The sequence below is a fragment of the Gossypium arboreum genome, chromosome 13 (genome assembly GCF_025698485.1).
Source record: "Gossypium arboreum isolate Shixiya-1 chromosome 13, ASM2569848v2, whole genome shotgun sequence".
Classification (NCBI taxonomy): Eukaryota; Viridiplantae; Streptophyta; class Magnoliopsida; order Malvales; family Malvaceae; genus Gossypium; species Gossypium arboreum.
Genome location: NC_069082.1, coordinates 60,251,817 through 60,274,516, shown reverse-complemented (window position 1 = coordinate 60,274,516; position 22,700 = coordinate 60,251,817). Strand labels below are relative to the sequence as shown.

The following is a 22,700-nucleotide window of genomic DNA, read 5'->3' as shown; positions in this document are numbered from 1 at the left end:
CTTAGGAATCAAATTACTAAAAGATAATATCTCAAAACAATATCCTATTAGGAACCAAATTGCTAAGAGATAATATCTTATAATATCCTACCATCTCTCTTCAAGTTGGAGCATGCAGATCATAAATGTTCAACTTGCTGAGAAGATATTCAAATTGTGATTTACCAAGCGCCTTTGTAAAAATGCCAGCCAACTAAATGGAGCCAGGACATAAGAAGGTGCAATCAATTCATCATGGATTGCATTCCTAACAAAGTGACAATCCACTTCAATATGTTTAGTATGATCATGAAATATGAGATTCTGTGCAATATGCAACATAGAATGACTATCACAAGATAAAAGAATTGCTTTAGGATGATGAACACCTAAGCTCATTAGCAAGGCCTTCAGCTACTTGAGCTCACAAATAACGGAAGTTATAAACCTATACTCAGCCTTAACAGAAGAAGGGGAAACAATATGTTGTTTTTTAGTTTTCCAAGAAATAGGAAATTGTCCTAGAAAGATAAGCTAACTAGTAAGCAAATGCTGAGTTAACGAACAAGCAGCCCAATCCGAATCACACCACCCTTTCAAGGACAAGTCACTATTAGATCTCAAAGGAATCCTTTGGCCAAGAGAGCTTTTCAAGTAGCAGACAATATGCGGAGCTGCGTTCTAATGCTTCTGCCTCGGCTCATGCATTAACTGGGATAAGACATGAACCGAGTATGCCAAATCTGGTCTAGTCACTGCCAAATAAATCAAATGACCCATTAACCATCTATATGGTCTAGGATCAGACAAAATTTTCCCTCTAGCGTGAGCTAATTTATGATTTTTCTCTATTGGTGATCCTACGGGGTTTGCTCCCAAAGGACCACATTCGAAATAATATCAAGTGTATATTTCTTTTGACAAAGAAATAACCTCAAAGAGCTATTAGTTACCTCTATCCCCAAAAAATATTTCAACATACTAAGATCCTTTATATGGAAGCAAGAACTGATATACCCCTTAAAAGTTCTCAAAGCAGCAGAATTGTTCCCAAAAATAAGAAAACCATCAACATAAACTAGCACATTAATGCGTATAGATCCCTTAGTGTATGTAAAGAGAGAATAATCAGAATATGATTAGAGAAATCCATACCCTTTAAGTACAGTAATAAGGTTCACAAATGAGGAGCCTATTTCCAACCATACAACGACTTGCGCAAACAACAAACCATTCCAAGCTTATCAAGAGCGAAACTTGGAGGAAGCTGCATGTAAACCTTTTTATCAAGATCACCATGCAAGAAGACATTATGGACATCCCTTTGATGTAACTCCCAATTTTTTGAAGCTGCAATAGCTACGAAAGCACAAACAATCACCATTTTCGCCACAAGTGCGAAAGTTTCATTATAGTCAATACCTTCTACCTTGTGATTACCAAAAACAACATGACAAGCTTCAAGTCTCTTAATACTTCCATCGAGGTTATATTTAATCTTCTACACCTATTTACTACCTAGTGCTTTCTTTCCAGGAGGAAGTGTTTCTATAGACCAAGTGCCATTATCCTTCAGAGCACAAATCTCCTTTTCCATAGCATCACGTCATACAACATCCTTCACAGCCTCTTTAAAAGATAGTGGCTTGACCCTTGCAGTAATAACTACAATAAAATTTTGGTGTTTCATAGTAAATTTGTCACAATTAATATAATGCGTTATAGTAAATGAAACACCTGAGGAAGGCTCTGAAGCAGGTGAGGCAGAAGAAGGATTCTTCTTTATGACGGTATGAATAATAAAATCCCGAAGCTTTATAGAGGGAAAATTATCCCTATGCCCTAGCCCCAATTCAGGCACATCATTACTCAAAGCCCCCTATACCACCATGTCATTAAGGGAAGAAGAAGATACCACATATGTCGGAGAACTCACAGGTGGCGAACTCACAGACTGCGAAGTAGCAAGCGAAGGAATTATTACAAGTTGCAACACATTTGACTCACCAATATATGTATCAAAAATTGCGTCTGCACTCTCATATGGCAAGGCAACATTGTCAAGCTCAATGGTTGCAGCATTTCCATCCAAATACAGAAAAATATCCTTAAAAAGTTTCACATCACAGGACACAAAGAACTTCTTAGAATCCAAATCATATAAATACCAACATTTTTTCCAAAAGGGTACCTAACAAAAACACACTTTAGACTTCAACTAGCGAACTTATCACCCTTAAAACGTTGATTATAATCGAAACATAAGCAACCAAATACACGAATATAATCAAACAAATGAGGGCTACAAAATAACATTTCATAAGGTGTTTTATTGTGAAAAGAAAGTGAAGGAGTTCGATTAATGACATGAGAAGTAGCCAACACACACTCCCCAAAAAAAATCAAGGAAAATTTTCTTAGAAAAGCAAGCATGAGCTACATTTAAAATATGTCAATGTTTCCTCTTCATTCCCTCATTTTATTGAGGAGTACCAAAATAAGATTTTTGAAAAATAATGTCATTTCCAAGAGATTATGAATTCACCTAAGACTCACCTACTGCAACTACCATATTCAGACTCAAACATCAAATTCGAACTGGCAGCAATAGTTCTTAAAGAACATGAATTCGCCATTAATACCTATTTACAAATAGATTGCTAACATTTCATCTACAGAAAATCCCCATGTAAGGATTCTTATTTATATCTTACTATCTATATACTTCATAGCATCATGGCTCTTAACATATAAAGCTACCAAACTTACTAGGAGAGAGAACATCCTCTATCTATTCCTAAGAATCCTTAACTTTCAGTTTACTTAAGAAGAGCAACCAACAATTAGCGTATTTAAGAAAAAAAAGAATTAAAGAGTAATCTTTAAAGAAGAAAAAATTTCTCATGAACCCTTCATACATACATATATAATTCACTCTCGTTTAGTGGAATTTGACCAAAGTCAAGGAATTTTAGAATATTTCCATCCTAATGGCCTATAGAATCCGAAGGAATCATAAATGAAAGTCTTTTCCATATGTTATTTACTCGGTCAATTTAGTTGGTTTATAACCAGATCCAGTTACCAAGACTTGCTCTTCATGGTGCTTAAGCAAACTAGGTGTGTAACACCCTTAACCCGTAACTGACGCCGGAATAGGGTTACGAGGCATTACCAAATAACACACTTTATTCATATACATATACGCAATCATAATCAAAATCCATTCATATCTAACACATTGTCTCATGTAAGGTCCTACGAGACCTTAAAACATACTTAAGAGTGGTTCGAGACTAAACTGATCGCATATAAAAATTTCTAAACACTTTGAAAAATTTCATGAAATCATAGGTCACACGTCCGTGTGAAAAGGTCGTGTGTAGCACACGGCTACCAGACACGCCCGTGTCACTGGTCGTGTGAAAATAGGGCATACATACTGACTTGCACCACACAGTCGGAGACACGCCCGTGTGCCTTGGCTGTGGAAAATCTGGAGGGGTTATTGGCTTGGGTTACATGGCCGACCACACACCCGTGTGTCTAGCCTATGTACCCTTCGAAATGGCCACACACGCCTGTGTGTAAGTCCATGTGCCATTTAATAGGGTATACTGACTTATGTCACACGGTCAGTCACACGCCCGTGTGTGAGTGACACACACGGCCAGTAGACACGTCATTTCATAATCAACCATTTCACTACTTAAATTTTCAACTACAATTATGCCAAAACTATCAAACTTGCATAACTTCTAAATGCATTTCATCATCATCATCTTATCACCTATTTCAAGTTACAAGACTTACCATTTCAATATCACATTATCAAGTCACAACATACCATTATTCCAACTTTAATGCTCCCATTTACAACTAATTAAAATAACAACCATATAACTATACCAAACAAGCCAACATATAAGGCATTATATACATCACATAAATAACTTATCAAACACATAACTTAAGCCAACTTAAATGGCTATAAACACATCAACATTTACAAACCAAATCTCATGGCTAATATCATAACTCAAAACATCCAAAAATGACATTAGCCTATACATGCCATATACCATATATATACAAAGCTTCAAAAGTACCAACATGACGATTGATAGTGTGATGACGTTTTCTCGACAATCCCCCGAGTCCAAGCTAGCTTTGATAATCTATAAAACATGAAAAGAACACATACAAAGTAAGCTTTAAAAGCTTAGTAAGCCATAAACAAATAAAACTATCACATGAACATTTGCATTTCAATTCAAATATGTTTAACATAGCTAATATCATGCAAATTCACAAACCTTTCCATTAAACGTATATTCAATGTTTTAATCAAGTTCATCAATTATTTCCCCTTTTCAATACTCGTATAAATTTCGTACGTACCTGAGTCACTTAGCTAATCCATATATTCTTTCTCAACTTGACTTTATCCGTTGAACCATTTGGAATCATTAAGGATACTCAAAAATCAGATAAGCTCGTACAATGCCATATCCCAGATATGGTCTTACATGTTATCACATATCAATGCCACACTGTCCCAGACAGGGTCTTACACAAAATCAATTAACGATGCCAATGTCTCAGACATGGTCTTACACATAATCACAATACAATGCCAATGTCCCAGACATGGTCCTACATGTAATCACATCTCGATAACCTAATGTCGACTCCTAGGGTTTGTACGAGACTTTTAGATGTTGTAACTTCATCGATTCATGCTCGTACTTACTCGTCCGACATTTGTAGCAATTCAATGATAATAAAACATATATAATTCAATTCAAAGACATTTATTTGTATATGAACTTACCTTGTAGTCGAAATAGACGAATCGGATTGATTACTCGATAACTTTCAATTTTTCTCAATCTAAATCTGATTTCTTTCTTTCAGGATCTATATAAATTCAAAATTAACTCTTTTATTCCTCAATTCATTCAATTTCATCCAAAGCACACAATTTGGGGCATTTTACACATTAACCCCTATAATTTCACATTTCTTACAATTTAATCCTTATTTCACAAAATCACAAATTACAAAAATTTTCTAATTTCATGCTAGTCGAATTTCATATAGCTTCATATCAACCCATATTTTCATTTATTTTACAAACTTAACCACACATTTTTCTCTTTTCACAAATTAATCCCTTTTATGTAATTTCACTAAAAATCACTTTATAAAACATAATAATCTATCAACAAATACTCATTTTCCATCAACAAACATTCAAGAACTCAAGCATTCATCAATGGAAACTTTCAAAATCATTAATACTTTCAAAAATTGAATTATGGGCTAGCTAGAACATGAAGCAATGATCACAAAAACATAGAAATAATAAAAAACTGAGCTCAAAACATACCTCAATCAAAGACAATGAGAGCCGAACCCTAAAATGCTCTCCAAGCTTTATTTTCTTTTGATGTTCGGCTAAATAAGATGAGAAATGGCCACCATTTTGTTTTGTTTTATTATTAATGGCATTAATAATCCATTCACTAATTTACGCTTCATTAAACCATTTTAAAACCACTTAATGGATGCCCATTAATGTCCATGAACATTATCAATGGTTTGTTTACAACATAAGGACCTCACATTTAATAAGCCATAACAACTAGACACCTTTATCATATAGAATCCAACTTTACATTTTACACGATTTAGTCATTTTTCTCAAATTGAGCTATTAAATGATAAAATTAGCTCACTGTAAACACCAAAAATAATATTTAAATAATTTTATGACCTCAGATTTATGGTTCCAAAACCACTGTTCTGATTTAGCTAAAACCGGGCTGTTACAACTCTCCCCCTTAGGGATTTTCGTCCCCGAAAATCTTACCAGCTAATAGGTTTGGATATTGCTTTCTCATAGAATCCTCGGGTTCCCACATAGCTTCTTCAACTCCGTGTCAATGCCATAATACTTTTACTAACGCTATTCTTTTATTTCTCAGCTCTTTGATCTCACGAGCTAGAATTCAAATAGGTTCTTCATTGTACGATAAATCTGACTGAATTTCAACCTCAGTCGGGGAAATGACATGTGAAGGGTCAGATCGGTATCGTCGAAGCATCGATACATGAAATACATTATGAATCTTTTCTAACTCGGATGGCAATGCTAGCCGATAAGCAACTGGTCCAACTCGCTCGATAATTCCATACTGTCCAATGAATCTCGGACTTAATTTTCCTTTACAGCTAAATCGAAGTATTTTCTTCCACGGAGATATTTTCAAAAATACTTTATCCCCGATTCGAAACTCAATATTTTTCCATTTCAAGTCTGCATATGATTTCTGACGATTCGAAGCTGCTTTCAGACTATCATGAATTACTTTCACTTTTTCTTTAGTCTCTCTAATTAGATCAACCCCATGAATCTTATTCTCGCTTAACTCAGTCCAGTACAACGGTGTTCGACACTTTCGACTATATAAAGCTTCGTACGGAGTCATTTCAACGGCAAATACTTTTCCCACGTACCTTTGAACTCAAGAATGCAACATCTCAACATATCTTCAAGTATCTGTATAACTCTCTCAGATTGACCATCCGTTTGCAGGTGAAATGTGGTACTAAAGTGTAGTTTTGTACCCAATGCATCTTACAATTTCTTCCAAATCTTGATGTAAATCTCAAATTTCTATCCGAAATAATAGAAACAGGTACTCCATGTAATCTCACAACCTCGGAGATGTACAACTCAGCAAGCTTGTCAAGTGAATAATATGTATGCACTGGAATAAAATGAGCTAATTTTGTCAACCGGTCAACAACAACCCAGATTGCATCTTTCTTACTCAGAGATAGGGCAAACCCAAAACAAAATCCATAGTTACTCTATCCCATTTCCACTCAGGAATCATAATTGGCTGCAATAAACCAGACGGTACCTGATGCTCAGCTTTAACTTGTTGACAAATCAAACATTTCGAAATAAATTCTAAAATATCATGCTTCATGCCATGCCACCAATAAAGTTGTTTCAAGTCATTATACATTTTCGTGCTTCTCGAATGAACAAATAAACGTCTACTATGTGCTTTGTTCAAAATTATTTGGATTAACTCTGAATTCCTCGAAACACATATTCGACCTCTGAATCTCAAACAATCATCAAAATCAACTTGAAACTCTGAATCAGGGTTAGAATCATATTGAGCTTTTTTAACTAACATTTCATTATCAGTCTGAGCTTCATAAATCTGCTGTACAAACAATGGTCTCGCTTTCAATTCAGCTACAATCGAGCCATCGTCAGATAGAGCCAGCTGAGTATTCATTGCATGTAGAGCAAATAAAGATTTCTGGCTTAATGCATCAGCAACAACATTTTCTTTTCCTGGATGGTAGTCAATCACTAGCTCGTAATCTTTTAGCAATTCCAGCCATCTTTGCTATCATAAATTCAAATCTTTCTGAGCCATCAGATATTTCAAACTCTTGTGATCGTTGTAAACATGGAATTTCTCACCAAATAGATAATGACGCCAAATCTTTAACGCAAACACAATGGCCACTAACTCTAAATAGTGCGTCGAATAATTCTTTTCATGTGGCTTCAATTGTCTTGAGGTATAAGCTATAACTTTACCTTCCTGCACCAAAACGCAACCCAAACCATTCAATGATGCATCACTATAAATCACATATTTTTTACCCGATTTTGGCTATACTAACACTGAAGCTTTAGTCAAAAGAACTTTTAACTGATCAAAACTTTTCTGACATTTTTCAGACCATTCAAACTTTATATCTTTCTAAAGCAATCTCGTTAATGGAGTTGCAATCATTGAAAAGCCTTTCACAAATCATCTATAATATGCAGCAAGTCCTAGAAAACTACGGACTTTAGATACATTTCTCGGAGGCTTCTAATCCATTATTGCAAAAAACTTACTCGGATCGACTCAGATACCAGATGCTAATACAATATGCCCTCGAAAACCAACCTCACGCAACCAGAATTCACATTTACTGAACTTTGCATATAATTGATTATCACGTAGAGTTTGCAATACAATTCTCAAATGCTCGGCATGCTTAGTTTCATCTCGTGAATATATCAAAATATCATCAATAAATACAACAACAAATCGATCCAAGTAGAATTTGAAAATCCGGTTCATTAAGCCCATAAAAATAGTAGGTGCATTCGTTAGTCCAAAAGGAATAACTAAGAATTCATAGTGACCATACCTTGTCCTAAAAGCTATCTTTGGCACATCAGAGTCTTTAACTCTCAATTGATAATAACCAGATCTCAAATCTATCTTTGAAAACACTGTAGTCCCTTTCAATTGATCAAACAAATCATCTATTCTGGGCAGAGGATATTTGTTCTTGATCGTCACTTTGTTAAGCTATCGGTAGTCTATACACATTCTCATCGTACCATCTTTCTTTTTCACAACCAACATAGGAGCACCCCAAGACGAGAAACTTGCTCGTGCAAATCCTCTATCGGTTAATTCTTGCAACTGAACTTTTAATTCTTTAAACTCCATCAGTTCCATTCTGTACGAAGCTATCGATATCAAGGTTGTGCTCGGCATTAACTCAATACCAAACTCAACTTTTCGTATCAGTGGTAAACTCGATAACTTTTTAGGAAACACATCTAGATACTCACATACAACTGGCACTGATTCAATCTTCTTCTCAGTCACTTTTGTATCAAGTACATAAGCCAAGTAAGCTTCACAACCCATTCTCACATATTTTTGAGCTAACATCGATGAAATCACTGCTGGCAAACCATTTAGATCATCAGACCCAATTCGAATAATCTCATTATTTTGACATCTCAAATCAATCGTCTTTCGTTTGCAATTCACAACAGCATCATGCAACATTAGCCAATCCATACCCAGAATTATATCAAATTCGTCAAATGGCAACAACATCAGATCAGCCAAAAACAAAAATCTTGAATCATCAACGGACAGTTCTTGCACACTTTATCAACCAACATACACTTGCTTAAGGGGTTCAATACTCTAATTACAAATTCAGTAGACTCTACAGGCAAAATCTTACTGGATACTAAATTCACACATATATACGAATGAGTAGATCCTGGATCTATCAATACAATAACCTTAGTATCATAAAGAGTAAAAGTTCTAGTAATGACTTCTGGAGATGACGCTTCTTTGCGAGCACGAATAGCGTAGTCTCGTGCAGGTGCTCTAGCATCAAATCTCACAGTACTGTCTTTAGTCGCTTTCTGGCTACCACTCACATTTTTCGTATTTCTAGGTGGCCTACGTCTAGTTGTAGTGTTACTCGGCCTCGTATTCTGTACTGTATCTTGCTCAGCCAACTTAGGACAATCACAGATAAAATGATCCAATGATCCACATTTAAAACAAGCCCTATCATTCAATCTACAATCACCTAGATGCCTTTTACAATAATGTTTACATTCAGGTCGATTAGGTCTCACACTCCTAACACTAACTATCGAAATAGCTGGAGCTTTGAAGCTCGACTGTTGTCTCACTCGATCGCTATTTGAATGTCCCACAGATGCATTGGAATGATTAAACGAGTCTCAGAATTTCTTTGACGCAGACTAATAAGATTTACTAGTTGATCTCTTTCTTGAACTCTTACTTTAAAGTCAGCTTTTCTCTTTTCTTTGCTGAGATCCTCAGCTTTACAAGCCATTTCAACTAACACAACAAATTTTTTGATTTTCAGAATCCCAACCAATAGCTTTATATCTTCATTCAGCCCGACAACGAATCATTCACACGTGATCTCTTCAGTAGAAACATATTCTCGAGTATATTTTCTCAATCATACAAACTCTCTTTCATATTCTGTTAGTCATTCGGCCTTGTTTCAATTCCAGAAATTCTTTGTGTTTTTGATCGAGAAATCTTTGACTTATATACTTCTTTGAAAATCTGGACTGAAAGAACTCTCAAGTGACTCGTTCCCTCAGAACTACATATATCAACGTTTTCCACCATTGGTACGCATTATCTCTCAGCAAAGATACAACACATTTGATACATTCTTCCAGAATATAGGACAATTCCTCGAATACTTTGATTGTGTTCTCGAGCCAGAACTCAGCCCTCTCAGCATCATCATCAATTGTAGCTCGAAACTCTTCAGCCCTATGTTTACGTATCTTATCCACTGGCGGCTTACTTAATCAAATCGGATCTAACACTTGCGGCATAACAGGAACTTTTTGAGAAACGGGTGGGGGTGAAGGTTGTTAAGCATTCGAATGAACTCCGTGAACCACTCACTCATCATTTGGAAGAAGGCTTGCTTAGCCTCTCCCCTTGGCTACTAGAAATAAGCCTAGAATCAGCCAGCACTGCCCCTTGAGCGGGAGCGGGCGCATTACTTTCCACATCGTCAGTTATTGCTCGATCAAGATCCATTTGCTATGTGAAAAACACATTTTAACTGTCAGGAATCATTACACTATCACAATTTTTATATATGGCATGTATAGCTAGACTCTCACAACTACGTTAGTCCTAGAATCGACTAAACCGTAACTTTGATACCAATTAAATGTAACACCACTAACCCGTAACTGACGTCAAAATAGGGTTACGAGGCATTACCAAATAACACACATTATGCACAAACATATATGCAATCATAATCAAAATCCATTCATATCAAACACCTTGTCCCATGTAAGGTCCTACGAGACCTTAAAACATGCTTAAGAGTGGTTCAGAACTAAACCAATCATATATAAAAATTTCTGAACACTTAGAAAAATTTCATGAAATCATAGGTCACATGCCTGTGTGAACAGGCCGTGTGTCGCACATGTCTACCAGACACTCCCGTGTCACTGGCCGTGTGAAAACAGGGCATACATACTGACTTGCACCTCACGGCCGGTGACAGGCCCATGTACCTTGGCTGTGGGAAATTTGGAGGGGTTACTGACTTGGGTCACACGGCTGACCACACGCCCGTGTGTTTAGCCCGTGTACCCTTTGAAATAGCCATACACGCCTGTGTGCTAGGCCATGTGCCATTTAAAGGGGTATACTGAATTATGTCACACGGTCAGTCACACACCCGTGTGTGACTCCATGTGACACATATGACCAGTAGACCTGCCCGTCTATCTAGGCCGTGTCAAACCTGTAGGATTTACTGTCTTAATTCAAAAGGGTACACCAGGGGACACACAGCCGTGTAACATGACCGTGTGTCACACATGGCTGAGACACATGCCCGTGTCTTTTCCCGTTTGGACAAAAAATAGGCTATTTGCAAAGCCAATTTGCCACCCTATTCTTATGCTCACCTAGCCATCAAAATGGTATCATTTCATGACATACATAGGCAGCCAAAACATACCAAATCACATATAATTGATTTCACTTCATAATCAACCATTTCACTACTTAAATTTTTGATACGTCATATTTGTGACAGGTTTTAAATATTTATAATGAATCGTTCTTGAAACTAACTATTATCACGATGAAGGAAAGTGTACCTTTCGAACAGTAGTATAGCTTTAGCAAGACCGGATTATCGAACCCAAAGGAACTAAAAGTACTAGTATCAACTTTCTTTTAATTATCTAGCCTAAAAAAATAAAAGGGTTTTGTTTATCTAACTAATTAATTAAACTAAGAAATCACAGAAAAGAAATTTGGGGAAACTACTTTTTGGAAAACTCGATTGATTGAGACAATACCTAAGGAAAAATCCACCTAGACTTCACTTGTTATTTGACTCTGAATCGGACGATTTATTCATTCAAATTGTTCCATAGAGATCCCTAAGTTATATTATTATCTCTCTCAAGACTAACAATGTCTGACCCTAGATTGAATAATTGAAATCTCTTTCTAATTAACGCCCTAAGGTTGCATTAACTCGATCTATGGATCCCCTTATTAGGTTTCACCCTAATCTAGCAAAATCTTATCACCCTATCTCTAGGCGCGCAACCAACTCCACTTAATTAGGACAAATTTACTCTTAGACAGGGTCTACTCCTCCTCTGAATAAGAGCTTTAACTTGAATCAATATCCTGGAATATTAAAACAAGAATTAAGAACTCATAATTAAGAAAAATTCAAATATTTATCATATAATTCAAATAATAATAACAAGATCCATCTTAGGTTTCATTCCCCTGAGGTATTTAGGGGTTTTAGTTCATACTAATGAAAGAAAACATCTCAAAAGAATAAAAATAACAAAACATAAGAAAACCCAAAACTCCTGAGGGAATTTGAAGGCAGATCTTCGGTCTTGATGGTGAATTTGACTTTTGAGATAGATCAATCGGTTTTCCTTGAGCAATTCCTTGCTTCCTCCTGTGCGTCCCCTCTCTTCTCCTCTTCTAGGGTGTATTTATAAGCTTTGAAATGCCTAAGAGCCCTCAAAAGTGGCCTTTTTCGAATAAGACTCTGCTTGGGCTCGATAGGGACACGCCCGTGTGACACGCCTGTGCGCGACTACTTCAGGCTGTGGTCAAGCCTGTTATATAGGCACGGACGTGTGGTCTACCCGTGTGAGTCATGCTTCGATTCTTCCAAATTGACAAGGCCATGTGGTCTGCCCGTGTGAGAAAGTCCAGGCGGTGTTGATTTTGTATGTTGGCCCATTTTCTCCATTTTTGGCCCATTTCCCGTTCCTTTCACTCTCCTATGCTCACCTAAGTATAAAACATGAAATTAAGGCATTAGGAGCATCGAATTCACCAAATCTAAGGAAAAATCATCCATAACATGTGCTAAGCATGGGATAGAAATATGTATAAATTACGGTTTATTAAATATCCCCACACTTAAGCATTTGCTTGTACTCAAGAAAAATCCTCAACTCATAATGAAAATAAATTCTTCTCAACTTATAATTTTTATCAATAATATCTCAAAATAATCCTTAGGTAATCATACATTGAAAATTCAACTAAAAGAACATCAAAGTTTCAAACATTCCAAGTTGAGCATTTTATCATGAAAACATAGGTGTCTCCCCTCATCTAAGTAATTATCTTGGATTCAAAATATCACAGAGTTTCATATCCTCACGAAAGATTCACTCAAATCACTCGAGGTGTTTAAGAACAAGAAATGAAGCATTCAATAGTTAATAATGAAAAGTCATTACCATAGGCTTGCATGAAAATCAAATCTCTACCACTATAAATTGAGATGAAACATCAATCAAAAGGTCTTTAGAGGGTTGTAACGTGGCTTCAGTTAGAGGGTGTGGTCACAAACAGAAAGAAAGGGCTAGAATCGAGATTGAATTAAAAATTTGCCTAACCAGAAAAATGACTAGTCATCAATTGCCTACAACAGAGCTTTTTCTTAGAATATGGAATTTAACTTCTTTAGCTCAGAAGATCACTACTACTAATATGTAAACATATATTTTTTTTAAGAACAAGTCAAATTACAAAATAGAATAAAACATAGCTAAGCAACTATTCCAACTCAAATCTCGACAAAAATAGGAATCAAATTAATTTAGGGGATTTCAACAATAATGAGTTATGGGTTAATATTGAGGGTAAATTAATGAATGAGTTGTTAGGCTCAAGGGGGTTCACTAAGGGTTAATTGTGAAGGTAGGCTTTTATGGAGTAAGTGGGTTAAACCTAAGTGCCTTTATCATTTTAACATATCAAATCAAATGGTGTGGTCTTGACGTGCATAATCAAGCAAGTTCTAGAATAACAATTCAATATTGAGGCACTCATAATGAAAGTGAGCATGAAAGAAATAATAGATGCTTACAAGGCTCAAAATCTCACAAAAATTATGGCTTTTTGATGTTTAAACTTGTGAATTCCAACTCAAGGTAATGCCTAAACTTGGGGGAAACAACCTAAAAGTTTTTAATTCTTCAAAAATCAATTTATCATGCTTGATGCTCTAATGTCTTAAAGTTTAAACAATCAATGTATAAATGCCTATGTTTTAATTCAAGACATATCAATAAAAATCATAAATTAATTAAAATGCATTCTAATAGTGATATGAGTAATTCACGTAAGAATAAGACAATATTCAAGGGTTTCTTATTGGTGATATAAAAGACCCCCCACACTTAAGATGTACATTGCCCTCAATGTACAAAGATAGATATATTGATAATGATAGATTTATAATCATAAGATAGGGAGAGAAGAGAAACTTCCTGAATGATGAATGAACTCCTTGAACTGGAGTTTTAGAGAATAATCGGCGTGAGAGTGAGGAGGATACTTCGATGGTGTTAGAGGTTCATTAGTCCATAAGTCCAGGCCAAAAGAATATTATATCTAGTGGTAGCTATGGTCGTGGTTGAGCAGGACATGGCAGTCGTGGAGAACCTTTCCCGGTGGAGTTTTTAGTTCCTATGTGATGATGAGCTTGAGGAGCTCTTTATAACTGTGACAAAATCAGGAACTTTTTAGGAAGTATAAGGAAGCATAATTACTTGTAATGGAATAACCGAAGTTGATAATTGTAAAATAAAAATTATAAAATCTAATAGAAATAAGCTTAAAGAAAAATAAAAAGTAGTCTTAAAATAGAATAAAAATAAAAACATAAAATAATAAATAAAATTTTTTAAACATCTTCATTGCTAGGTGGTTCACGAGGTGGGGGTGGCAATGAGATGTGGAAGTGCTGACAAATCTACTATAAAGTAGCATCAATTTTATCAAAGCACTGAAAACAATGTTGCTTGAATAGGGTAAGGTGCTCAGAGATGTCAGCGTATGAAGCTGCCGCATGAACTGGACGAGAGGGTGGTGGTTCCTGAAATGGTGGGTCCTTATGACGTAGAGGGACATCATCAGTAATGTCCTCATAGTCTCCCTCCTCGGCTGATTGGGTGAGGCGATGCTGAAGAGGGTGGGTTCCTCGGCACTTCTCGATCATCCTCATACTAAGCATGCTCGAGATGCCTTGTGGGTACATCTGGCCAATAAAAGTAAATGAGGATGATTGAGCTATTGTGTTGAGGAGCTCGAAGTGCCGTGCCAGTCGAGTCACGTAGGGGCCAATGGAGATGACCCCCTCCGATGCCGCTCCGTCTTGTGGCGAAAGGCTAGGGCAATAAAGTAGGAGAGGTCGAGTACATGTCCGTTTGCCATGCTCCATAGAAAGTAGGCGTCGTGAGTGTTGACGACGCTGGTGCTCTCTCGACGTCGTGTCAAAGTGTGTGCCAAGATGGCATGTAGGTACCTCAATGAGGGAGAGAGAGTCGATGCCTTGGAGAGGCTCGGGTCGTAAGTGGCTGAACTGGGGACCAAAGCGTACCAACACTTGGAGGGAGAGTAGTGGATGTGGCGACGAAGAGCGTCGAGGTCGTTCTTATCCATGAACTCCTCTGTGTACAGGCCCAAAGTTATACCAAACTCAGGCACATTCAACTAGCGGACTAAACCGCCGAGACGAAACTGGACTGTTCTAGGATCATCAAAGGTGGTCATGACGTCTTGAACATGGAATGTCGAGCAAAGTTCAACTGTGAGCTCAAGGTACATTGGCTCGATGATCGCAAAGAAGAGGTCTCATAGATTGGTTGTCAAGAGTGCTCGTACATCGTCAGCCAACTAGACTTGTTCAAGCGTTGCCCAGTCAATGCAGCGGCCCACACCTAAAGGTCGGGCCTGTAGGATTTGGAATAGTTCTTCCTGATTGCCGGGTGGAAATTGGAGGTATGGGTGGTGAATTTTCGTGGTAGGACCCGAGAAAGATGCCCCTTTATGCTTTTTCGAAGCGGGAACAGCAGTTTTCTTGCCACGTGAGCTTGACATGGTATACCTGGAAGAAGAACAAAGAATATAACATAACTAACTAACTCAAGAAGTAATCATGAATATAGTTAAACTAACCAGTCCAACCAACAATACTCAGCAGTTTAATCTAAATGATAGAAGTTTATATAGCAATTGACATAATAAAAGCATGATTATTTTCAACATAAAATGACTGAACTAGACTCTTATGGGAACACACAAAAAGAATGAATGTATCAGAAAGTATTGACTAAAATGGCAAAGAATAAACGTATAAGCATGACTATAGTGAGAACTATGAATATAAATAAAAAATCTGCCAAATAAAACCATAAAAATCATAAAATTAGTAAAAGGGATGAAGAAAATAGAGAGAAAAGAGTGAACAAACGCTAAAAAGATGAGAATGGGTGTCGAAAATAGAGTTGGAGGCGGCGCACGGGCGTGGCAGGGAGGCCGTGTGGACTTGCAACGGCTAGGGTTAGGGATTTTGGGTGAAGAAGATGATGAATAGTGAAGAATATTTATAGATTTTGGGACACATGGCCAGGGGACACGCCTGTGTTCCCCAATTTTTGCCCGTGTCATTTGCGAATTTTGAATTTGGGCGCGTCTAGCATTTGGCCCACGCCCGTGTTCCTTGGACGTGTGGATGCACACGGCCGTGTCTGTCTTTGTTTGCTTCTCCCACGTCCGTGTATGTAGGTCCACGCCTATGTTAATATGACAGGTTCAACCACAGGTTCTAGACACGGGCGTGGAGAATGCCCGTGCTATTTTCTCAAGTTTAATCATGGTTCTACAACATGGGTGTGTCGTAAGCCCGTATTACTTTGGCAGATTCGGCCACGGTCCTAACGCACGGCCATGGTGATTTATCGCATCCCGTGTTGGGGAAAATTTCCCCCTATTTTCACACGGCCTAAGGCACGCCCGTGTGCTTGGTCGTGTGAGTGTGGTAAACCTATATTCAAAAGCTCCGTTAGTAAGTTAGGTGTTTAAACACTTAAAATTTAAAGAAGTTAATACCGTTAGTGCTTGGGTTGCCTCTCGGGAAGCGCTTATTTATAGTTTAAGCTCGACTTACCTCTCTGGTGAATGGTCATGGTGGTTCGAGGAGTTTATACTCCTCATTCCTACTATGAATCCCATTAAAATAAGGTTTTAGGCGGGTATTGTTTACCTTAAACGTGCCGAATTTGGGATGACTTACCTCGACTGTACCAAATGGGAAAATGCTAAGTATCGTAAGAGGAATTTCTTCATTCGATTTGGCAGTGTCAATGTGAGGATCTACGACATCTAATGAAACTTTATCTCCAACCTTAAGTTGATTTGGTGAGGCATTGAGCTTGTTCTGGCATAGTTTGGTTTATCGTGTTTTCTCGGTTTAAATATCAGCCATTCATCTAACTCCTTGATTTGTAACCTTCGTTCTTCATAGGTAGATTCTTTGTTGTGGATTGAACATGGCTCATGTGTGTCCTTCGAACTTATTTCCTACAAAATAGGTTGCACTGTATGATCAGTCTTAGTAGAACAATTTGTACAATCACCTTCAATTTTCGATGTGTTATTCAGGTTGCGAGCTTGAAGGTTTATTATTTCGTCTCCTACACGAAGTGTGAGTTCACCTGTGCCAACGTCAATATTTGTTCTAGTAGTTGCTAAAGAAGCCCTTCCTAAAATTAAAGGAACATTACTGTCCTCTTCTATGTCCAAAACAACAAAATCAACTGGGAATATAAATTTGTCAATTTTAACGAGTACGTCTTCAATGATAACCCTAGGAAATCTAACAGTTTTATCTGCAAATTGAATGCTCATCCTAGTTTGTTTGGGTTTCCTTAGACCTAGGTGCTTAAACAATTTGTAAGGCATAATATTGATACTAGCCCCTAGATCAGCCAACGCATTATTAACATCTAAACTACCAATTAAACAAGGAATCGGAAAACTCCCTGGATCTTTTAGTTTGTTAGGTAGCTTATTCTGAAGAATGGTTGAGCAAACCATGTTCAGCTCCATTTGCGACCTTTCATCTAACTTTCATTTATTTGCTAGAAGCTCCTTTAAAAATTTGACTGCGTTCGGCATCTGGGAAAGTGCTTCAATAAACAGTAGGTTAATATGTAGTTTCTTTAAAAGTTTAAGGAATTTACAAAATTGTTCATCTGAGCGGTCTTTCCTTGTCGCATTGGGGTATGGCGCACGAGGTTTATATTCTGTACTTATCGATTTTTGTTCGTTTTGGTCCACCTCGTTCTTAGCTTTGCTTATCATCGGTTCTGGCCTTGGCTTTGCCACTAACCCTTCCTCATCATGAATGGAAATTGCGTTGAGTTGTTCCCTTGGGTTAGATTCAGTGTTGCTTGGCAGGCTACCCTGTGGTTATTTGGAAATCAACTTGGTAAGCTGTCCAATCTAAGTTTTTAGCCCCTGGATTGATGCTTGTTGATTTTTGAGTGCCGTGTCGGTATCCTAAAAATGAGTCTCTGACACCGAGATGAATTTGGTTAGCATCTCCTCAAGGTTCGGCTTTTTCTCCTGCTAGTATGGTGGTTGCTGAAAGCCTAGAGGGGGTGGTAGTTTCTGATTTCCTTGGCCTCCCAATGAAAAATTTGGGTGATTCCTCCAACCTGCATTGTAAGTATTGCTATAAGGATTGTTTTGAGATTAGGATTATTACCCATGTAATTTAACTGCTCGTTCTCCATGTTGTGACCATAAGGTGGGTATTCTGAATTGCTCGATCCACCTCCATTTGCTTCGCACTGCATTACTGGGTGAACCTGTGAAGAACTAAAAAAACCATCAATTTTCTTATTCAAGAGTTCTACCTAATTAGAGAGCATGGTGATCGAATTGACGTTATAAACACCGGCTATTTTCGTTGGCTTTGTCCTCGTGACTTGCCACTAATAGTTATTCAATGACATCTCCTCTATGAATTTATAGGCATCTTCAGGTGTTTTATTATTGATGGTTCCACCAGCAGCTGCGTCAACCATTTGTCGAGACGAAGGATTCAGGCCATTATGAAAAGTTTGAACCTGTAGCCAAAGTGGTAACCCATGGTGAGGGCATCTTTGCAAAAAGTCCTTGTATCTCTCCCATGCATCGTAGAGTGTTTCTAAATCCATCTGCACAAAAGTAGAGATATCATTACGCAATTTAGCCATTTTAGTCTGCAGAAAATATTTTAATAAGAACTTTTTGGTCATTTGTTCCCAAGTAGTGATTGACCTCCGCGGTAACGAATTCAACCACTATTTAGTTTTTTTTCTCAATGAAAAAGGGAATAACCGAAGGCAAATAGCGTCATCAGAAATGCCATTAATTTTAAATGCATCACATAGTTCTAAAAAGTTTGCTAAATGAGCGTTGGGATCTTCGTCTTGCAAACCATCAAACTGAACAAATTGTTGTATCATTTGAATTGTGTTAGGTTTCAGTTCAAAAGTATTTGCAGCTACAGCAGGTCTAACTATGCTCGATTCAGTTCTTGTTAAAGAAGGTTTAGCATAATCATACATAGTGCGCGAGCAGGATTTTGATTAACAACAATCGCAGGAGGTAGCGGATTTTCTTGGTTTTCAGCCATCTCCTCGATGGTGGTTGAAGTATCTTCCTCTGGCTCTTCTGTGTAACGTAAGCTTCACCTTATTTCTCTTCGGTTTCTGCAAACTGTGCGATCGATCTCACTATCAAACAGTAATGGTCCTAACGGGTTTCTCCTGGTCATAAACTAGAAAAACTTGTCCGAAGAAAATAAATGAAGAGTTAGAAAACAAAATAAAAATTTAAATTCCAATTAAAGTAAAATGGCTAAAGTAATAAAAATCGAGTGTTCCTAACATCTTAGCTCCTCGGTAACAGCGCCAAAAACTTGATACGTGATATTCGTGACAGGTTTTTAAATATTTATAATGAATCGTTCTTGAAACTAAATATTATCACGATGAAGGCAAGTGTACCTATTGAACAGTAGTATAGCTTTAGCAAGACCGGATTATCGAACCCAAAGGAACTAAAAGTACTAGTATCAACTTTCTTTTTATTATCTAGCCTAAAAAAATAAAAGGGTTTTGTTTATCTAACTAATTAATTAAACTAAGAAATCGCAGAAAAGCAATTTGGGGAAACTACTTTTTGGAAAACTCGATTGATTGAGACAATACCTAAGGAAAAATCCACCTAGACTTCACTTGTTATTTGACTCTGAATCGGACGATTTATTCATTCAAATTGTTCCGTAGAGATCCCTAAGTTATATTATTATCTCTCTCAAGACTAGCAACGTCTAACCCTAGATTGAATAATTGAAATCTCTTTCTAATTAACGCCCTAAGGTTGCATTAACTCGATCTATGGATCCCCTTATTAGGTTTCACCCTAATCCAGCAAAATCTTGTCACCATTTCTCTAGGCGCGCAACCAACTCCACTTAATTAGGACAAATTTACTCTTAGACAGGGTCTATTCCTCCTCTGAATAAGAGCTTTAACTTGAATCAATATCCTGGAATATCAAAACAAGAATTAAGAACACATAATTAAGAACAAGTTAAATATTTATCATATAATTCAAATAATAATAACAAGATCCATCTTAGGTTTCATTCCCCTAAGGTATTTAGGGGTTTTAGTTCATACTAATGAAAGAAAACATCTCAAAAGAATAAAAATAACAAAACATAAGAAAACCCAAAACTCCTGAGGGAATTTGAAGGCAGATCTTTAGTCTTGATGGTGAATCCGGCTTCTGAGATGGATTGATCGGCTTTCCTTGAGCAATTCCTTCCTTCCTTCTATGCGTCCCCCCTCTTCTCCTCTTCTAGGGTGTATTTATAGGCTTTGGAATGCCTAAGAGCCCTCAAAAGTGGCCTTTTCCGAATAGGACTCTACTTGGGCTCGACAGGGACACACCTGTGTACGATTACTTTAGGCCGTTGTCAAGCCTGTTAAATAGGCACGGGCGTGTGGTCTACCTGTGTGAGTCGTACTTGATTCTGACAAATGGACACTGCCATGTGGTCTGCCTGTGTGAGGAAGTCCAGGCCGTGTTGATTTCGTACGTTGGCCCATTTTCTCCATTTTTGGCCCGTTTCTCGTTCCTTTCACTCTCCTATGCTCACCTAAGTATAAAACATGAAATTAAGGCATTAGGAGCATCGAATTCACCAAATCTAAGGAAAAATCATCCATAAAATGTGCTAAGCATGGGATAGAAATATGTCTAAATTACGGTTTATCAAATAACCCCACACTTAAGCATTTGCTTGTGCTCAAGCAAAATCCTCAACTTTGCACGATGCTATTGTGAATTGCAAATGAAAAGTCATTGATTTAAGGTGTAAGAATGATGAGATAATTCAAATTGAGTCTAGTGATCTGAATGGACTGCCAGCCATGATATCTGCAATAAAAGCACAGAGACATGTGAAGAAAGGTTGTGAAGCCTACTTAGCTTATGTGTCAGATTCGAAAGAGAATGATAAGAAAGTTGAATCAGTGCCTGTTGTTTGTGACTTCTTTGATGTGTTTCCTAAAGAACTACCTGGTTTGCCTCTGATTCGAGAAGTTAGTTTGTCATTGAATTAGTACCTGGTACTATTCTGATTTCAATAGCTCCGTATAGAATGGCTCCGACCGAGTTAAAGGAATTAAAATCTCAGTTGCAAGAATTGACTGATCGAGGGTTTGCTAGACCAAGTTTTTCACCATGGGGTGCTCCTGTTCTGTTTGTGAAAAAGAAAGATGGCACAATGAGAATGTGTATTGATTACCGACAGCTTAATAAAGTGACTGTAAAGAACAAATACCCTCTGCTTAGAATTGATGATTTATTTGATCAGTTGAAAGGTACTGCTATGTTTTCAATGATAGATCTGAGATCGGGTTACTATCAGTTGCGGGTAAAGGACTCTGACATTCTGAAAACTGCTTTCAGAACGAGGTACGGGCATTATGAATTTATAGTTATGCCTTTTGGTTTAACGAATGCACCTGCTGTATTTATGGACTTAATGAATAGAATTTTCAGACCGTATCTAGATCAATTTTTTGTTGTATTCATAGATGATATATTGATTTATTCACGTAATGAATTTGAGCATGCTGAACATCTAAAAATAGTGCTACAGACTTGCGAGAAAATTACTTCAGTTAGTACAAATGATTTGTAAAAGATTTCTCTGTGATAGCAACTTCGTTGAAAAAATTACTTCAGAAAGATGTGAAGTTTGAATGGTCTGAGAAATGTCAGAAAATTTTTGAACAGTTAAAAGCTCTATTAACTGAAGCTCCGGTGTTAGTACAACCTGAGTTGGGAAAAGAATTCGTTGTTTACAGTGATGCTTCGTTGAATGGACTAGGTTGTGTTTTAATCCAAGAATGAAAAGTTGTTGCTTATGCTTCGAGACAGTTGAAGTCGCATGAGAAGAACTATCCAACACAAGACCTTGAGTTGGCTGCCATTGTATTTGCTTTGAAGATCTAGCGTCACTATTTGTTTGGTGAGAAATGTCACGTGTTTACTGATCATAAAAGCATGAAGTATTTAATGACGCAAAAAGATTTGAATTTGCAATAGAGAAGGTGGTTAGAACTGTTAAAAGACTACGAACTTGTGATTGATTATCTCCTAGGAATAGCAAATGTGGTTGCTGATGCTTTGAGTCAAAAATCATTATTTGCCATGAATGCTCATTTAGTTTTGTCTGATGATGGTTTAGTTTTAGCTGAATTAAAAGCGAGACCTTTGTTTTTACAACAGATTATCAAAGCTCAGAAGATTGATAATAAGATTATGGCTAAATGAGCTCAACGTGATTCTGATTCTGATTCTGAATTCTGAATAGATGATGATGACTGCCTGAGGTTCAGAAATAGACTTTCTGTTCCAAGAAATCCAGATTTGATTCAA

At 37.2% G+C, this 22,700-nt stretch overlaps 1 non-coding gene across 1 annotated transcript; it reads left to right on the top strand.

Moving 5' to 3' along the window:
* Positions 1-18,842: 18,842 nt before the first annotated feature.
* Positions 18,843-18,949, top strand: LOC128287351 (small nucleolar RNA R71). Its single transcript, XR_008278051.1, has one exon. It is a non-coding gene; the product is annotated as a small nucleolar RNA R71 (small nucleolar RNA).
* Positions 18,950-22,700: the final 3,751 nt, after the last annotated feature.